This window comes from Drosophila eugracilis, unplaced genomic scaffold (assembly GCF_018153835.1).
Source record: "Drosophila eugracilis isolate 14026-0451.02 unplaced genomic scaffold, ASM1815383v1 contig_367, whole genome shotgun sequence".
Taxonomy (NCBI): Eukaryota; Metazoa; Arthropoda; class Insecta; order Diptera; family Drosophilidae; genus Drosophila; species Drosophila eugracilis.
Genome location: NW_024573224.1, coordinates 1639974 through 1659497, shown reverse-complemented (window position 1 = coordinate 1659497; position 19524 = coordinate 1639974). Strand labels below are relative to the sequence as shown.

Here is a 19524-nt window from a genome sequence, read left to right as displayed (position 1 = left end):
GATGGTAAGCATGCTTGTGTCTGGCTGAGTTGGGTCCATAAATTCACCTACAAGCGTTTTGCAGTCGTCCGGCACTGACCATAAACTGAACATTTTAGGGTTAAGCGGGTTTGTTTTCGGGTCTGCTGAGGGTTTGTCGGGCTTGGACTTAAACTTACCAACCCCAGCCCCCTTGTCATGAAACTCGATCCGTCCCTTAATCCCCACCGCAGGCTAAAAGTTCATGCTGGAACTCGAAATACTCTAATGGCGAATAAACTGTGAGCGAACTGAAATGTTTAAGCTTGTGCATCGGATATAAAGTTAGAATTTAGCACTTTTAGTTAAACAAAAACTACTACAGACTGGGTTTCCTTTTAATTTGCTGAATATTAAAAAAGGGGCTTAAGAGTATATTACTTTAAATATTCGAAATATTTCTGTGTGAAAGTCCCTGCCAATTTTAATACTCTCTTCGACAATTCAATATAAATGCAATTCCATATTCAACTGGTTGCCACCGCACAAAAGCACACGTCATCATCCGACCACCCATTCCGCCCTCTCTCTGACATATGATATGTATATCCTTTCGGGCTTAAACGTGGTTTCCAATGATATTCTCACTCGGTTGGCGTGGTATTTAGTTGAGCTTTGTCCCGTTGATTAGAACTAAACAGTGAGAATTTATGAACGGCTAAATCATGTTACCCCAGACTAAACAGATTTATAGCCATTGTGCGTTGATCTATGGAGATTATGAGCTTAGAGCCCAGACCAGAGGTATGTCCAATGAACTTCCATTGTCTTCAGGTAAGGCAGGAACTAATGATTATCCATATGACATTTCAGACTGCATAACATTAACTTGCTAAATAAATGTCTTTTGTGATATGTTTAAATTTCCTTGCATACAAATATGTAAAAATTTCCTGGGCAAAATAATTGCCATGGCGCAAGACTGCAGAATTTCATCGACCTTTCAAGCTTGAACATCAAATATGCAGGTTGTCTTTCTTTATTATGCATGTAAATATAAATTTATTTTAGGCACAGAACAATTTTCAACACCCTTTTTAGTTTATTCTTCTAGGGATTTATTTTCATTTTCTTTAAGGAATTTTATTGTAAATTTTCTCTTGATATCTTTTTCTTTATGCAATTCAATGCATTCTGTTTGAAGCTTTAATTCAATATAAAACTTTGCTGAAGTTGACAAGTCAGTTACTTATTCACACTGGCATGGGCTTAAAGTCTTTGGGGGATTGAACAAATTTCAATGCGATTTCCATCATTTCCCTCAATTTTCTGGATCAGAAGAGGAGTCAAAAGCTTCACTCGTCCCACACACACACCGCTAATAACCCACAATCTCTTGGCAATATATTTTTTGGTTATTTTCCAGGCAGCTCTTGTGCTCTGTGTCAATATTATATCACCGCCATTAAGGCTGCCTCCATATATATATAGAGAGTATATATAAATATATACCCACACGTATATAGACACACGTTCGTTGGAGCATAACCAATATCAATCATACAGTAAATTTATATTGCATTTACGTATTTTCCTTTTCACGTTTGTCAATCCAAAACCGAATCTGAGGGGGGTTTCGCAAACCAACCCAAGCCCCGTTCAACCTGTTGATGATTCAAGCCTTTCCACAAGGTGGCAGCCAAAATCCTTCCCCCGGGGTCAGGTCGTTTGCCCCAATCTCTTCCTTGTGGCACCATAAAAAAAAAAAAAAAAGAAAACCATGTGTACCTTGAGTCAAATTTACTTTGAGTGCACAGCAGTTTTGGCTGTCCTTCGAGCAGATTGCCTCCACTCCGTTCTGGGATGAGAAGCCATCCATCCATACCTTTTTCCGGCCATGTCAAACATAATAAATCATATTTATTTAAAATACATTTTGTTTAGCCAGCTTGGCTTGTGTCCTCTGATGCCGCTGCCCTGACTCCCTTTTTTTGGGGGGGGAGTGGCAATAATAATTGAATTAGGTGCGCTCCAAGGGACACTGTTCCTGACTCTGTTCACCCAATGCTTTTTGCCCCTTATCCGATTACGACTAATGCTTAAAACTTGTTTGTCCTCGTCTGTTGCGCGGTTTTTTTGCCACTAATCCGGGGAATCCCACTACGACTGTGACTGGCTGGCAAACTTGACACTTGACTTTGCCGGATACGTAACTTTTTTTCCGCTTTACTCGCAGTTCTCAAACGAAATATTTTGGGTGGGAGAAAGAGCTTATAAGATAAAAAATGTTTTGGGAAGAGATATTAAAGCTGTATAGCATAAACCCCTATAAAATTTAGTTGATATTCATTTTAAGACTTATATTTTGCTATACTTTACTTATATATTCTATACCAGTAAATGAAAAACACTTGAGTAAATCAATTTTTCTTTTAAAACAATTTGTCGTATGAAAGCAATGGTTTATGGGTTTACCATATTTCCAGTTTTATAACTTTTGTTTACAGTGCATCTCATCAATGTTTCATTTTCTCCATCGTTATTCTTTTTATCTGATTTCAGCCCTCGCTGGCATAATAAAAATGTCAAACTCCGTATGCTGTCGCTTGTAATACATTTTATTCATAAAATGCTTTTTTTTATGATTTCAGTTGGCTGTTGCCTAGCTGATTTCCTATCTCTTTCGTTTACCATCTATATTTCTCTTTCTTTAGCTGTGTGAGAGTGTGTTGGCGACATTTGTTAGGACTGATGATGATGATATCCCAAATGCGGAGGGAATGGGGTTCACAAAGTGCTCCACTTAAGTATGCTATGTAAATCACCTGTGCGAGCGACGCTTCACCTTCTCTGCCTCTTTCCCCTCAGGTGACAGCCTCACCCGTCAGCCCATCAGCTTGTCAGTGGCGTCATTTTCTTTATGTCTTGCAGTTTACTTGGCCCAAAGCGTTGCCAGCGAAAAACCTTTGCCAGGGATTCTATTTAAACGGCATTATCTTCAGTTGCCGCCTGGCCTTATCTCACCTTCCACCGCCCCCGAAGCCCCCCACCCAGCTCCTTAGAGATGCCTCAACATTTTTTGTTCGCATTTAAATTGCTCTTTTTTATTTGCGCCTTCTGTCCCCATTTTGTTTGTGAGAAGGGGGTGGAGAGGAGAGGGGGTGGGGTTTTTCCCCTCTTAATTTATTCATAAGCCTGATGGCGCTGGTTGGGTGGTGAGGGAGATGGGAAGAGGGGACTGTTCTACTTCTTGAGTGGGCCAACATCATTACTATTACTCATGCACGGCACACACACACACACACACAGCAACACCAACACAAACAAACACACTCACACACACATTCATGTGCGTGCTCCATCGTAACTCAAAGTTGTCCTGTCCGTGTTTGTTTAGGAACCATCCCCATGCTCGAAAGTCAAAGTTTCTTCTTCTTTCTTCTGGTTTGTTTTTTGTTATTTTTTGCTAAGCAATTTTCACATTCACCTGACTTGCCACGCCGACGCCACCGCCGCCCATTTTCCAACTCCCGATTCGTGCCACCTCGCATCGTTCATCGCCCCTTTACAGTTTCACAGATTTGCGCTGTATAATTATGCCTAGCCCGGTCCCATACAATCCATATAAGCCATAAAAGGTGCGATTCGAAATTGTATGTTTTAAGATGTAAATATATTTTCCGGTCGGATCTTAGCACTATGAACTCAGTTAAAGTTCTAATAAAATAAAATAGATACTAAGAAAGTTTTGTTTTCTTAAACTTTAAAATTCCCAACAACAAATATTAAAGTTACGTAACGGACTGTCCTTCTCTGAGACTCCCTCATTTCGTATTCAAAACACTTGTGACAGTTTAACAAATTTGGAATTTAAATTGCACTTGCACTTAACTAAGGAGGGATTGGGATCCAAGGGCGGTGAGGCTGAAAGCGAGGCCTTTGCTACGAAGTGGAAAAACGACGACTCCTGGCACCTGTTGGGGCCAAACACACACTCTTATATCCCTACCTACCCACACGCGTGTGTGTCTATAAATCTGTTGCCTTAATCGTTATCGTCGAGGATGCTGGTTTTTATTATGAGCGAGTCGCTTAATTTCTACAATCCCCCCGCAATTATGAAAGACAAACGGGACGAGCGTAGAGAGTATGAGGCAAACGTGCCACATGCGCATCCTTCTTCTTCCGAAAGGGCGCGGAGGCCCACCCAAAAACTTTGGGTCTTAAGGAATAAAGCCAGAAAGCAAGCGAGTTCGAGTTCGAGTTATTATCAAGTTTCTTCTTTAGCTGTTTGCCTTGGCGCTTCAGTTGTTTTTTTTTTGTTTTTTTTCTTTTTTTTTTTGGCAGGATTACCATTGTTGTTTTTCCCACGAGTATTAAGTGGCAGTCTGCCCGTGCACCCACGCACACTCCCATAGCAAAGACAGGTGGAAACTCGAACTTAAAATTACGGCTCTGAAATGAAATTAAAATGGTTTTCTTTCTCGTTTTCCATCGAAAGAAGCTTGGCGCGGTAGTTTGTTATTGTCTGTCTGCATATTGAGGAACGTTAAACAGTCCTTGCCGAGACCCATCCGCCCACTTGGCCAAGTTTAAATTGGTTTTATGTTAAAGCCAAATGAGTACAGCTCGGGGGTCGAGCTCCAAGCTTTGGGGTTGGGTTCCAACCACCACCACCACCATCAACATCACCGTGCCACGGTTTCCAGTTGAGCATCAGGAAATGAAATTTCTTGTGAATTCCTCTTATTTTTTGCCTTTCCTTATTTTTTTTTTTTTTTTTTCTCTCCTCTTTCGTGCGGAAAATGGTTGGGGAAGGGGTGGGTTGGGGTTGGTGTTTCTAGAAGGGGAGGTTTGGAAAGTGCCGTCGAGAGGCAGATTTCTCAGCACTTGACGAGCGGCCGCTCAAGGAGTTTGACTGCTTGTCAAACACAGCCAAATGTTTTGATATATTTCATACACTTGACAATCAGCTCGAGGGATTGCTCGGCAGTAGGGGGAAGTGATGGTCGCCGAGAGTTGGCCAAGATGAGAGCATTTCAAATAAATGACCCGTAATGTATTAGTTGGCCTGACCTTGAAGGAACTTTGAGAAAGACTTAACCCACTAAGGATATTAAAAAGTTATAAGAATTTTTATTGTATTTTCCATTCAAAAATCATAAAAATCGCAAGTTTTTGAAGGCCAATTTTTGTGATAACAAAAGTATTTTAAAGGATTCTTAAACCGACGGATTTTCCTTCACTATTCAACATGTTTAGCTAACATTTTCAGTACATAGGGAAATGTAAAATAAATGTAAAAACATTTCCTTGTAAAAACTCCTTAAACACCAACAACTTTATAGCGTTGTTATCGGACCCCAGTTGACACCACAGGGTTAATTGTTTGTTTGTTTTCCACCACAGCTCTAATGCAGCGTGTTTTCCCTCAACGAACAACAGCAATTTTTCTTTATTTTCTTTTTCTGTATTTGTTCTAAACTCATTGTTCTCTTGGGGTAAAAGCGTTGGAAAATGTGTGGGCCGAAGTAAAAAAGGAGGAAAACTGTGTGCCGCTTAGATTTTCGTAGCTTTGTTTTGTGACTTTCTCAAGCTCTAGGGCTGTGCCATTATCAGCAGAGCACAGCAAAAGCTGAGACAATAGCAACACCAGAAGCCAAACTGTTACAAAACACATAACCAAATCCAAAATACAACAACTATAATAACAGATGAAACAATACTCCGAGGAACACAACAGTAACAACAACGGTAACAGGGCCAATAACATGCCGTAGTCATCCCATTAATGCAACGCAATCATAATGCATACGAGACCGAAACTACCGTTGTGCATTTAAGCCATTGGAGGTGCAACAGGAGCTGCGTGTGTGCAAAGTTTTGAATTTAACTTTCTCCAAGTATTCTGGGTCAAAAGGTGATAAATACATAAGTATGTTAATGGGAAATAACAAAAATAAATCACCTTAATATCTCAAAAAGATACAGTAAAATATCATATTTAAACTACTTCCCGAAACCATTTAAACACTAACCTTCGTGCTTCTTATTTAAGTACTTCAACAGGTTGTTTACCAACCAAAGACTGTAAAGCACTTTAATAACTATTTCCATTACTTGCAAAGTTTCAACTTGAATTATGTTGGTATTAGAACCACAAGTGTAATTACTAACATTAAATATATAGACAGTTTTGCACTTCTCCTGGAATTTTAATCGCATTATATTTCCCATGCTTCGTCGATAATCGACTGCTATCATCTCGATTGCAGCTGGGCAACCCTACTCGACAATTTCCCTTCGACTTTATCCCCTCACGCGCTTCAAGTGGCCATTCATTATGGCCCTTAAACCAGACATTGCAGCGTGGCAAGGCCTAAACCATTGCCCCGTTAGATGGGCAATCGATGGTGTGAGTTGGGTTTGGTTACTAGCAACTGCAATGCGAGCCAGGCTGGCTATAAGCATAGGCATTATAATATAGTACCTGGCTCTCTGGTAGCTCTTTGCATCGGTATATGTATGTATATAAGTTTCCATGGAACAGGAGCAAGTGCTCGGGGCACGTTCCGGGAGAAAGCACTTAAAATATCTGCGCACGCATGACTGATGATGACTACTTAGGGCCTTGCCTGGCCTGTCCCGGCCTGGTCTGGTTTGGTCTGGCCTGGCAGGATATTCCACAGCTACCTTCAGTTCAGGTGAGAGCAAAAGCTGATAAGTATTTTATATTTAACGGTATTGTTTGTTGTACGTGCCTCAAATACCACCCACATAATTACATGGCCTTCAACTTTTCACTCCACACGGCCGTTGTTGAAAATTATTGAACATCGAGAGTCAAACATCAAATATGGCATTACACAAACGGTTGAAAGACATCAGTGTTTAATTGCCCCTAATGCGTCTGAAATGGCAAATGCAAACATGCCACAAGTGACGTGGCGAGTGAGATACAAAGATATATACATATATATCTATGTATCTTGCGGCTTTTCCTGGCTGCCATTGACTGCAGTTCAATTATGCCTGACAACGACTGGATAATTATCGCAACGTACACAAAGAAAGTCATGAAGATGTGGCCCAGAAAAACATGGCTTAAATTGAACATAAACTTAATTAAATCAGTCCATCACACTGCATGTGAACTCTGGCCAATTAGTTTAGATTAATTGAAATTGGGAATTAGTGAAATGTGGTCGAGCAGTTAGCTAATTTGAAAATTGATAACGTATACGTAATATTCACAATGTACACTTCCACATCTCAGTTAAATGTTTTTTTTTATTGAATTTTTAACTTAGGAAACTCTTATTTTTTGATTCTTTGTTAAACTAATATACATATGTTAAGTCAACAATATTTTTGCTCGACTTATGTTGTCTTAGGTCAGATGAGAAAACCACGTAGATATGATCCACTACAAGTCACTACGTGACCACGAATCCATAAAGAGCATTTTTGCTTAACATAGAAAAGAAAAACAAACGAAACTAAAAGAAAACAAACATGAATTAAGTCGAAAACTAAATCCGCAAGAATAACAATAACTTTCATTCAAGACACGGAGCTCTATCAATTTTTGTCGTCGCTTCGTGTTTGTGTGACTGTTATTGTGATTTGCTTTGACTTCATTTTGTGACTTTTTATCAATTTGTCTGATTTGCTTTTGTCCCATTCATCTTGCCATTTCCCCCCTTATGCGTGTCACAATGGGAAAAGTAAGAGGAAAAGATTGGCAAGAGTGAAACAGTTAAGCCCATTTGATGCTTCAAAGAGTCGAAGAAGTTGCGAATATTAAGTATACGACCTGTTGATACTTGGTGGCAGTTTAGAAACGGAAAAGTAAACATCTTGTCTTTTCTATATTATTCTAATAAAGGATGCATGTATATAAGAGTCTACTCTATTATTTCAATCATATTTTAAGAAAACTATAACTTCATTTGAAAAAAGAGTTTTCTTTTGGTTGAGAAATTAATCTTAATTTTCCATTTTAACCTTTCGATACTCCTACAATTTGTTTTTAACTTAGATATCCCTTAAGTTCCTTCCCATACCCTATACAAAATTTCACAATAAATATTATGCTACTAAAGCTCTAAGAGAATTACATGACAGCAGCAGCATCCACAGTAGCAACAAGAACTCCCGACGACATCTTGCCCTGCTCTTCATACATCTTACCACCCAAAAAAAGAAGAAAACTGAAGAGGGAACCTCGGAAGTGGTTGGCAAAAAGTATAAAGAAATGAAAGAAATAAGCGTTATTATCGTTATTACGTGAGCAAAATACATACACACACAGCAGTAGCAGTGGCAGCATCTAAGTAAAAATAGCAACAACTACTCCAGTAAGCAGAACTATATATTAACAAACAATAACAAAAACCGACGATGGGAAAAATGTTGGGAGGATGCTTTATAAAGATGACGATGACGAGGACGTCGAAAAAGAAGAGGACGACAAAGTCACCAAAGTGCAAGTGGAAGGAAATGGGTGGCAGAAAAAAAAATAGAAAAGTAGGAACGAGCAACTCTGGAGCAACGTCAAGCTTGGAAGTGATTTCAGGGAGCACTTATACCACTTCTATATATTTTACTGCTCATGTGAGTATAAACACATATATATCTATATATATATATATATACAAACATATATACGAAGCTAAATGGACACACGTACGTCGCCTTGGACGTGAAGTGCACTTATCAACGCAAAAAAGGGTCAAAATAAAATTGCTCCGAGCAAGCTGTAGATAGAAAATAGTAGTAATAGTAGAAAACTGAGACAAATACACATAAAATACAAGATTTATATTACTCACACACACACAAGCATCATATCAGTTCGAAAATTGATTTGTAACTGCATAAAGCCAAACAAATCTATCGCAAATAATGGCCAAATGAACCGAACATGTTGGTAATAAAAACGAAAAATATATATACACATATTGGGTAAAAGGTAACTATTACAGACAATCAACATGTACGAGGAATAACCGATTTAATTATGACCAATATTGGCAAAAGGCAAAATTTGCAAATCCCTTATATCAACAGCTCAAATTAAGCAAATGATAAAAACACTCAACATTTTTCCTACTATTTCATTTTCAACTTTTTTCCATTTAAAAATATTTTATAAAATGATAAGCCATATATTTCCCAAAATGTTACAAATTAAATTGTAATAGTTAAATGAAATTCTTCACTCCGAAATCCATTGATGAACCCTTTTAGAGGCCATTTAATAGATTCCCGGGGATCTGAATCGCATTTTATTCCGCCGCTTGTAGTCCTATTCAAATTACGGCGGATTTGCAGCCGCCAGTCAACATATGGCCAACAAACGCCCTACGACTGACTTCCTTTGTGGGCATCAATGGGCACCAAAGGCAGTACGGGTTGAACATGGCAAATGCCATTGGATTTGAGCTGCTTATGCCGGGGATTTAGTTATAAATTCGTGGGTAAAGCGTGAGCGGAGATCGCTCCTCGTCGTTCTTTGCGAATTGAAATTTAATGCAAATGTAAATGTTGCAAAAACGAGGGTAGAACTGAAACAGAAACAGATTATTTGTAGCACACATTTGTGGGGGGATGAGGGGGCTGGCGTCGTTGTAGAACGTAGCCTTGCGATGTTGCAACCCCTTAGGCATTAGCGCCAACCAAATCCAAATACACGGCAACCATACAGCTTTATATACAATTTTAATACGATTTCATATTGGTTTTTTTATAATTTTTTTCTCGCAAAATGTATATTTTTTCTCTCTTTCAATTTGATTTAATTTACACAAAATAAAAGAAGTGTAGATAGAGCTTATGTAAAGATTGGACTGCTGCTGTTAAGCTTCTACTTATTTTATTTTTCGGCTGCATCTTGTTTGAAGTTGACAAAGTGCCTGAAAAAACAATGAAATATGCGCAACAAATACCCAAATAATGACAAAATCCGCCCAACCAGATGAAAAAATCTGTTACAATATTGAAATATTTTATGAGTGAAAAAAACGTGCATGTTGCCCTTCTCCATTCACCACGCTCCACTTTAGCCACCCTGCAATCATCTCCTCTCCAGAAGCAGGAAAAAATGTGGATGGCCATAGGGAACACCCTCCATGCTCACCACCCATCCATCCATACATCGATGGGAACGCGTTACGTCCTTTTCCGGATTTTGTGAAGGGCCCGGCCCGAGCTCCTTGTTTTATTTTTTGGCTTTCACTCAACGCGCGACACTTAAAGCGCTTTAAAAGCAAATTTATCTGCCATTTCCTCAAATGCCACGGGCTCAGCAGCCAACAGCAGACGCATCCTCAACGACAGTCTCAGTCTCTGAGTCCAGGATTTAAGTTGCCTCTAACCAAGCAATCTCGGCTGCTAGCTTCCTCCTCTTCAAAGACAATTGCTGCAGGATGGGGAGGCAATGGATTTATACCGAAGGCATCATAGGACACACTCAAATATTGATTTATCGAGTTGCTCACATGCTCTTCCCATATGTCCTTGCTGTAACTTCTATTTCCTCACAGACTCCTTTTGTCCTGTTTTGCTCGCTCTCCCCTTCTGCCTTTCCGCAAACAATAAAAACGTCTGCAAAATGGCTGGGATGGTGTGTGAAAATTCGCAACCGAATCACTTCAGGTTAACCTCAAGTTGTTCGCACCTCTTCTTACCCCTGCTCTCGATGGACTAGTAAAAACTTTAAGTCTAATGACTTTTATAGATACTTCACAATAAGTCCCTTCTACATCTATTTTTCTTCCACTCCAACATCTGCCATCTTTCTCTATCTCTGGGTGTGTGTGTGGTTGGATTTGGCCAATGAACTTGATTGTGGCAACAGAGTCTTAGCCGGGGATTGACACAACTCAAGTGGAAGAGGAGCCAGCAGCACAAAAGGCCAAAAAGCTCATAATGCATTAAGCCCCCTTGCTGGAGAGGATGGGCGTCTGAAGCAGGAAAAGCAGGAAGAGCAGCACCAAGTGTACGAGGAGTAGGGATAATACTAGCTTTCATGAATATTCTTTGCTTTTATTAGCCTCTTCCTTTATTGGATATTATTTGAACTTGCCTTATTTCAGTTTATGTCTTTATGATCAGCTTATTATAGTCTTAGCAGGCTAGTTGTATTTAGATTGAAAGTATAAAGAAAATGGAATCATAAAACTGAAATAAATGTTTGTTTCATTTCGTTTACAACACATTCAGAGAGATAAGGCAGCTTATACAACTAAAGTCATAAAAGTTATGAAGCTTAAAATAAATTTAATAACAAACTTATAAAAGTTGAAATCCTTTTAAATAAACTCAACCTTTGAGACATTTTCATTAAGTAATTACATTTTTTTTTCGAATCTTTTGGCATTAATTGAATGACTTGGCCAATCCACTTTCTTTTACTTAAATTTCAATTATTTCTGTAAAGCAAATAGTCCACTTTCTTTCCTTCCATTCTTATTTCTTACCCATTTATCATCGACAATGACGGTGCGGCAAAAGGACTCCCAGGACGAATCCTTACTGTGTCCCTTAATAATCGCCACTGCAGCAGTGGAAACTGCAGTCCCCGAACAGCAGAGCACAATGAGCTTACTGACCACACCCCCAGGAAACAGAATAAGATCACCTCACATATATATACTATATACATACTCGTATATCCACTGAGCTTTATTACACACTTTTGGCCAAAAGGAAATCCCCGTTCCCCACTTTCTCTCTGTATTTCTTTTTTTTTTTTTTTGCTATAAAATAAAAGAAAGGACTACAAATTGCCAGAGGCCATATAAGAAGAGGTGTTGAAGGAAAGTGGCAAAATTTATTGTCAGACGGAATAAATTCTTTAAATCCCAAAATGGATTGTGTAAGCATTCTGGAGGAATGGTAAGAAAAACCCCTTTGATATCACTTACCAAATGTTTACCCATTTAAAAGCCTTGTTTAATTACAGTGACGAACAATTGACAGCTTTTAATGAGACGAAAACACGGCGCAAATTGCGAAATAAAACATTTCGTTCTCATTCGCATTCCAACTTTTATGGCCTTCGATGGATGATGGGATATTGCCTTGGCCGGTATACTCTAACCAACCAACCAACCAACCAACCAACCCATTCCCATTCCTTGGTTTTACCCCCTGACTTAGCCACAAATTAATGGCCTAAGGGGAGCGGACGTGGGGGACGTGAGAACTCTTTATGGACTGCCAAATGGGGAGAGCAAGTGTGTAAACGAATGGAAGGAAAAAGTAAAACAAATTCCAACTGCTTTTTACGGCAAATGGAAATGAAATTGGAATCAGAGTTAAAATCCGAATCGGAAGTGCAGCTGCCTAGGGATTAGCATTGCAAATTAGTTGGGGAAATTACAAAAGCGAATTAGATAATTAAAAGGAGATTGATTGGGTTGTTCTTCGTTGGGTACATAAGTATCTCAAGCATCTTGGCTTGAGGTGGGGTCAAGATTTTAAGAGGCCAATCGATTTTATTCTTCAAGAGAATGTTTAAATATATATTTCTAGCTCTTAAAGTAAGGATTTATTATGGAGTTATCTAAAGTTGCTTGCAGCTCTCAAGCTAGCATAGCTTATTGAGAACTTCCCACTTAATCATTTATGTCATCAATTATGAGTAGGAAATTAAACCTAATTACAATTTGATATAGATAATTTCCGCTCTCAGTATCTGCTAACCATATATCTTCCTATAGACTTGACAGTTGACAAGAGTCTAGGGAAAACCTAAAAGTTGCAACTCAATTGGCTCCAAATTGTTGGCCAACTTGTGCCTCACAAGGCAAGCTGGTAAAAGTGCATAATTCTATAAAAGGCACACAAATTGAAACACAAACACAAGCCGGAGAGGAGTGACTCCCAACTTGGTTTGCCTTCATACTCCATTCCTCCTGGCAGTCAGTAAAAGAAAAGTTCGGCTGGCAGTCTCTGAGTTTCTATTAAAAATATTGTCAACTCAATACTGGCAGTGTAAGTGCAAGTAAGCGGGGATAAGGCAGTGCTGGTGGGTTGACTCTGAGTTGATTGTTGTAAACAAAGTTTTCATAAAGAATTTCCACGCCGCTATAGGGTGAAAAAAAAAAAAATGAAAAAACCCCAAAAAAAGCCAGGAAGCCGACAAATTGGCAAAACCTCCAAAAGAATCACAACATAAGGCACAACCCAGCCAGCTGCGGTTGGTGGCACAACAAATAAATTGACATTCCCCCACCGCCATTTACTCTGCAATCCCCCGTCTGAGCCACTCGTTATCATAGTTATGGTTGAGGCTTTAGCCGCAGCCAGGCAACGATGAATGCTGCGGTTTTTCCGGAATGAAATGGAGGGAGCATCGGTGGCCAAGGACCAAGGTGTTAGGCTGAGGCATAGAATCGGATGCTGCCGGTGGCTTTTCCACATACATACATATATATAGAAACGAGTATTCCTGCTTCTTCCCGATGCGGCTGCTGCTTCTGCTGCTGCTGCTGCTGTTGCTGCCACAAATTAAAATGTGGCCGCGTTTAAATTCCCACAGAAAATTTATTGTTTGCCGCCTGCTTGGCAGAGAGCCCAAAGAACAGGAACAAAGCCAACCAGTCAGCTAGAAATAGGCAAATAAGTTAAATGCCTTCTGGTCCAAAATATTTATTGGCAAGGAATGGGAACAAGTGCGAATGAGATCATAGAATGGTTTATGTGCAATTCACTTTAATAAAACAAATGAAACACTTAGCAAATTTATGTCTCTATAAAATGGTTAAATATACGCCAGATATCTCAATTAACAATACTGTCAACGGAATAGTAAGCCAAGCTATTGTTAGTTATTTTTTCTAATTAAAAAGTTTTTGCTAATCCCAAAAAAATGAGAAAAAAATCAAATTACGCTAAATGGATTTACTAGCACTTCCATTTTCAAATGGATATTAAATTCACTTTGATGCAATCCCATCACACTGATTCATTTTTTATGCCGCACATTAGTCAAACTGACCAACAAAGTTATGAAACCTTTGCCGCTGGCTACAGCGGCAAAAAAAAAAGAGAAAATCTGCTCGCCAACAAACAAAACAAAAATAGCTGCCAAGGATAATGCGTTGCAAATGTCGACGACAATAAAAAGGATAATGCGACAAGTTGAAAACGAGCCAAAAAGGCGACCGAATGACCGCCATTTCTGTCCAGAAAACTTTGCGCCAAACACAAAGAATAAGGAAGCAAAAAAAAAAAAAAAAAGAAAATAAAAGAAAACTTTGTTAAAACGAGAAACAGAAAGTTGAAAGCATTTAATGAGTTTATTGAACCAATTGCACAAGTTGCAAGTTGTTAGTTGCAAGTTGCATGTTGCGTCATTGAGTTTTGCAGAAAGCCCAAGAAATCCAGGATTTGCTTCGCTACTTGCCAACTGATTCTTGGCCAAGTAAGACGAATGCAACAGCAGCAGCAGAAGAAAAAACACTTTCTTCTTATCTCCCAGTTAAGAATGAATTAAAGCTTAAGTTATGGGGGAGACTTGGATTTTTTTGTGTGTGATTTGCCGGCTCTTAGAGCTAATTCTAGAGACCAGCTTCCAGCCCCGAAGCCAACTGCAATTCTTCTTTGCCATTCGTCTTGGCCATTTTGCCCATATCCGAATGTCCAAACGCCTGAACGTCGCCAGGGTCAGCAGTGCTGGCAAACGAAATTGCGGCAGACAGAAGTCATTTAAGGAGAATTTATGGGATTTTAACTGACATTTAAACAGTCGCCAAGAAACAGGGACAGATAGCCTCAGGGAAATGAAGGGCGGGTGGTGCAGAGGCATGGCGTAGAGGAACTTGTCGACCAAGATTAGCGACGACTGTGCAACAAAATGTTATGGACAGGGACGGATAATGAACGACTCAGTCCTTTAGGAGATCCGGGGATATGAAGAGATGGAAAGAGCCCAAAAGGAGCGAAGCGAGAAAAATGAAATGTAATTACATTTGAAAATGGAAGGAAAAAAAGGAAAAATGTTTAAGAAAAATGTAAACGACGGTCAGTCAGTCACAAGAACCATCTGTAGCCGATGGCCAGCCAGATTTGGGGCGTTGCTTCCAAGCAAAAATCACTGCAGCATTTCCTTGTAATTAACTTCATGAAGATGTTGAAAGACTTGAAAAAAAAAATGGAAACTGAATGGAAAGAACTCCGCTGACAGCTCAGATTGAAGAAAGATGACTGTGTGAAAGAAAATGCTTTCATTTGCCCACTTTGAAAAAAGCAAATCGAAAGAATTTTTCAAAATCAAATAGCAATTTGAGCTTGGTGTTGAAAAAATGTGAAAGAGGAATCTATAGGAAAGTGAATTAGCTTAAAACTTTTCAGTTAAATTGAAATTAGAAATGAAATTACATAAAAACTTCTTCAATTATTAAAAACAGTAACATGCTCTCCTATTTATCTCAATTTTTCCCCAAAAATTTGTTATAGTTTATCCTCCTGTTTTCATACAAACTAAACTGCAATGTTTTTAGATAACTGCTACGGGCTTAATGTGCCACTGGGGGATCCTTCTTTAATTAAAACCTTCATTCAAACATAACAGAGCACTTAAGCAAACACAAGATAAACTAAATGAAATTAAACTCACTTTAATACAAGCAGAAACAATTTAATTTGGTAAAAGTCAAACGGAATTCGTTTAGGCAATTACCGAAAATCAAAGGCTGTTCAAGCAAAGAAAATTATCAAAAGGGCAAAGAAATTAAATCCCTAGGGGTTAATAACTTAATTAAAAATGCTTTTACCTTTAATACAGCTTATCACTCCAACGGGTGCTGAAAGAAAACAAGAAAGAATTAATTACTTAATTGCAGTTTCATGAAAAAGTTGCAAGTTTAAGAAAATTACAAGTTTGCAAAGGAAAAAGTTTAAAGTCAAAGCAAATGTTTCAAAAACTTTATAACTACTTTAGAAAGTATCTCTTGAATAAGCTCCTAATTGAAATGCCTAAATTGGTCATTAATGAGATTTAAATTGATTTAGAATGTTCTTCCTTTTCTCTTCTTTTAAAATATCAAAATATATTCCATGGAACTGTTACAAAGTTATGAAAACAAGATTTAGTTCAGAGTATTTTTATTCATAACTTTGTTTAATATAACTATACATATGCGTTTCTATATAGTGGGATGCATATATACATATATGAGCAGCACACTCTGTAAAAATCAACTTCAACTCAACAAGGTCGACCCCAATTTACTGCCTCTTGGCAAAGTGTGAATAAAGAGGGGGAATTTCATAGGCCAGAGGGCAAGGGCAAGGGGAACGAATGCGGGCTTTTAAACTGCCAAACCGCAAAATTTGCAGCCACAATTTCTGTCTGTGATTTGCTGCTCTCCAGTGCGTTTTAGCATATTTCCATAATTTTTCAAAAATGTGCGGCACTCAGATGGGGGTCTATCACAGAAACAATTTACTTTTTACATACATTTACCCTTCTCCTGCTTCTCCATCCATCCACATCGATATTTTTTTTCAAAACTGCACTTGTAAGTTTCTGCTTCTTCTTCTTCTTCTTGGCACCAGTAGTAGTAACAAACTGTGGCAACAGTAATCGAAAAGTTAATTCTCCGAAAAACAAGGTAATTAGTGTAGCAGTGCCCATAAAACCCAAGCGAATGTGCAAAAATAACGAGAAAAGTTTAAAAAGTGCCCAACAAAACGGCGTTAGAGATGGAAAAGAGAGGAAAAGGGGTACACAAACCAAAAAAAAAAAAAAACGAAGGAAAAATGAGCTGAAAAAAAAACGTAGAAACAAGAACTACGAAGTGGGGAAAAGTGTGGCATTGTTGGTTGCAACTAGGCAAAGGCAAACACGCCGTAATGAATGGCTCCGACTTGTAGGACGAAGGATCGGCGTTGGTGGGTGTGTGTGGGAAGGGAAGGGGGGAGTGGAAAAACTGGTATAGTTAAGGGCCCCCAGGTAAAACTATAGTTACAGCCGCAGCTCCAAATAAGGGTAGCCCGACAACAACTAGGCAAGATCTCGTTAGGCGTTGCCAAGGTTGCCAAATATGCAGGTGAATGCATAAAATGTTGGATTGGTAACTGATTCCATGTCAAGTTTTAATTGCTTCCACTTTTATTTGTTTTGTTTGCCGAATTAAACTTGGTTTTTAACTTTTCAAAGCCCTTTTCAATGGCCCACTTGACTGTGGAATTCACTTTGACCCTTGTGAACCGAACTAAAATGTCAAAAAGTGTTCACAAAGTACATATTTTACGTAATATTTGCATATCTATAGTAGACATTTGCATGTCACCTGTACTTTCAACTTTATATTTTTAAATAAATACAATATTTATAATATTAAAGTATCATATCCCTTTAATGCCCAATGATTTCCAGCTCCTGGATTATTCACTTTAACAAGCCCATATTGGCTAAGAATCTCTTCAACTTTGGCTTCAGATAGAGCAACTCTCATGGAGCAACCACTCACATGCACGAGCCCTCAATTAATTAATAAACAAAACTTTTCGCAAAGCTCTTCGAGTGCTGCATCCACGCACACACACACACGCACGGGGTTGTTGTGAAAGAACTTTTTGCCGACTGTCGTTTGTTATGCCAAAAACTTGAGTTCGCCCACCGATATGGCCCAAAAACACATTCAGGAGGAAACCCTTTAGCTCCCCTTGCTCCCTCTCTAGCCTATTTTACCCGCCGCTTCCTCCTAGTTGCGCCTAATGACAAACATGAAGTTTTTGCCACCACATCAATCAAAAGTTTTTCATCAACGTCATCAGAGTTATCACCATGGCCGCAGGCGGTACACAGATAAAAACACACTCACACACATACAATCACAGCCAGAAATATATAGATTCAAGAAGAAGAACAACAACAGCAATAATAAAATACTGCCAACACCCTGAGACATGTTGACAAACAAGAACAACATCGGCTAGCCGAGAAGACAACAATGGCAAAAAGAGCAAACTGCCGAAAGCGGGAAAAACTTAAATTATGAACGGACAAGCGGCGAACACGCGGCGTATACGTAATTTTCCTCGGTCTTGTGGCTGCTGCTAAATGTCTGCATAATTTATGGATTTAACAGCTACAACAGCAATAACAACAACAACAACAACAACATCGCACACCACAACGACCAACGATGAAGCCGAACAGGAATGGTGGCATTTCTGATGCGCTCGCACCTTAAATAAGAGAAATGGCAGCCATAAAATGCCAACAGCACTGGCAAGTGGAACCAGAACGATCGAGGGGGAAAATATCATTGGCCGACCGACCAACTAAATAACTCAAATAAAATGCCTCGAATGCCGCACAAATCTTTTAAACTTGCTTCAACGGTGAGACGAAGGAAAATGCTGTTGCTCATGTACAGGTGACACTGGAAAATAAATGTCGTTGCTAAAAATTTGTAAAAAACAATGTAAAAGTGTAAGTAAGGAACAATTTTTAAATAATTTTTTTACAAAATCCTTTTTTAATTTTTCATGAATATTGTTAAAAGATCACCCCGCTATCTTTCAGGGTAATATTGATAGACCAAGAGCACTTCATCTTCTTCATAGGACCAAGTAAAAAATATAAGATGAAGATATGACCAAAGAGGCTGAAGATGGGACGTTGCCAGAGAGCCAAACATAATCAGCTTCATCATCAATGTGGCGGCCAAGTGTGGGGGGCAGCAGTGAAAGGTGGAGGTTACTGAGGTGGCAGATTGCCACACCTTCATCTATACGTGGCCATGTCATGAATCAGGCTCAAAAAAGAGGAGGGGGAACATAGTGGGTGGGATGCTGCTGTCACCATCAACATCTTCATCTTGCTCTTGTTCTTTCCATTTGCGACAGGAGGGGGTCGACATCTTCATCTTTCAAATGCGTTTAATTATGTCAAAGTAGGAACCTTTTTTTTTCTGCTTTCTTTACGCCATGGCTCATGGTCTACCTTCTCGCTTTTCTTGAGATGTCTGTCTGTCCTTCGGGAGACACCCACGAGCATATAGTCACCTTACAGATATAAGCCAGCAGGAGACTGTAAGAATCTGATATATACCTATATACATATATATATATTCTCTTGAAGTTTGGCTGGCCAAAAGCACACTCACACAGCATAACCTCGTATTAAAGCCATGTGTAAGATGTGTCATTTCCATTTTATTTTCCAGGCCACTTCCCCCTCCCTCTTCCCAACAGACTATTCCAACCTATCGCTTTTTGCATTTGTTTCATTTGTGCGACGTTTCACATTAAGCTTGACAGTCGGGCTTTTGTGCATAATCGTGATGCCGTTAGCTCCGGCTTTAGTCCTGCTCTCCGGCTCCAACTTTGGTCCTGTTTCTCTGGCTCTGTCCCTTAATTTTACTTAGACTCCGAACCCCGGAATATCGCCCATCCACTAGACATTTTGCCTGCTGATGGAAATAAGCTACCAATTACTAAAGTGTTTCACTCTAAAGCCATTGCAGTTGCTGTTGCTTCTGATTTTGCTTCGGTCGCTGCTTTTGATTCTGTAACTCCCACTCATCTCTCCTTGCCCCCTAC

The 19524-nt window shown here is 39.2% G+C and overlaps 1 protein-coding gene across 1 annotated transcript in view; it reads right to left on the bottom strand.

The window, feature by feature from the left end:
• The window catches only part of LOC108116345 (cadherin-87A), a 58704-nt gene that overhangs the window by 10065 nt on the left and 29115 nt on the right, over positions 1–19524 (bottom strand). The window contains 1 exon segment of the mRNA XM_017228159.2: positions 15744–15773. The gene's annotated coding sequence lies outside the window, so the exon portion shown is untranslated.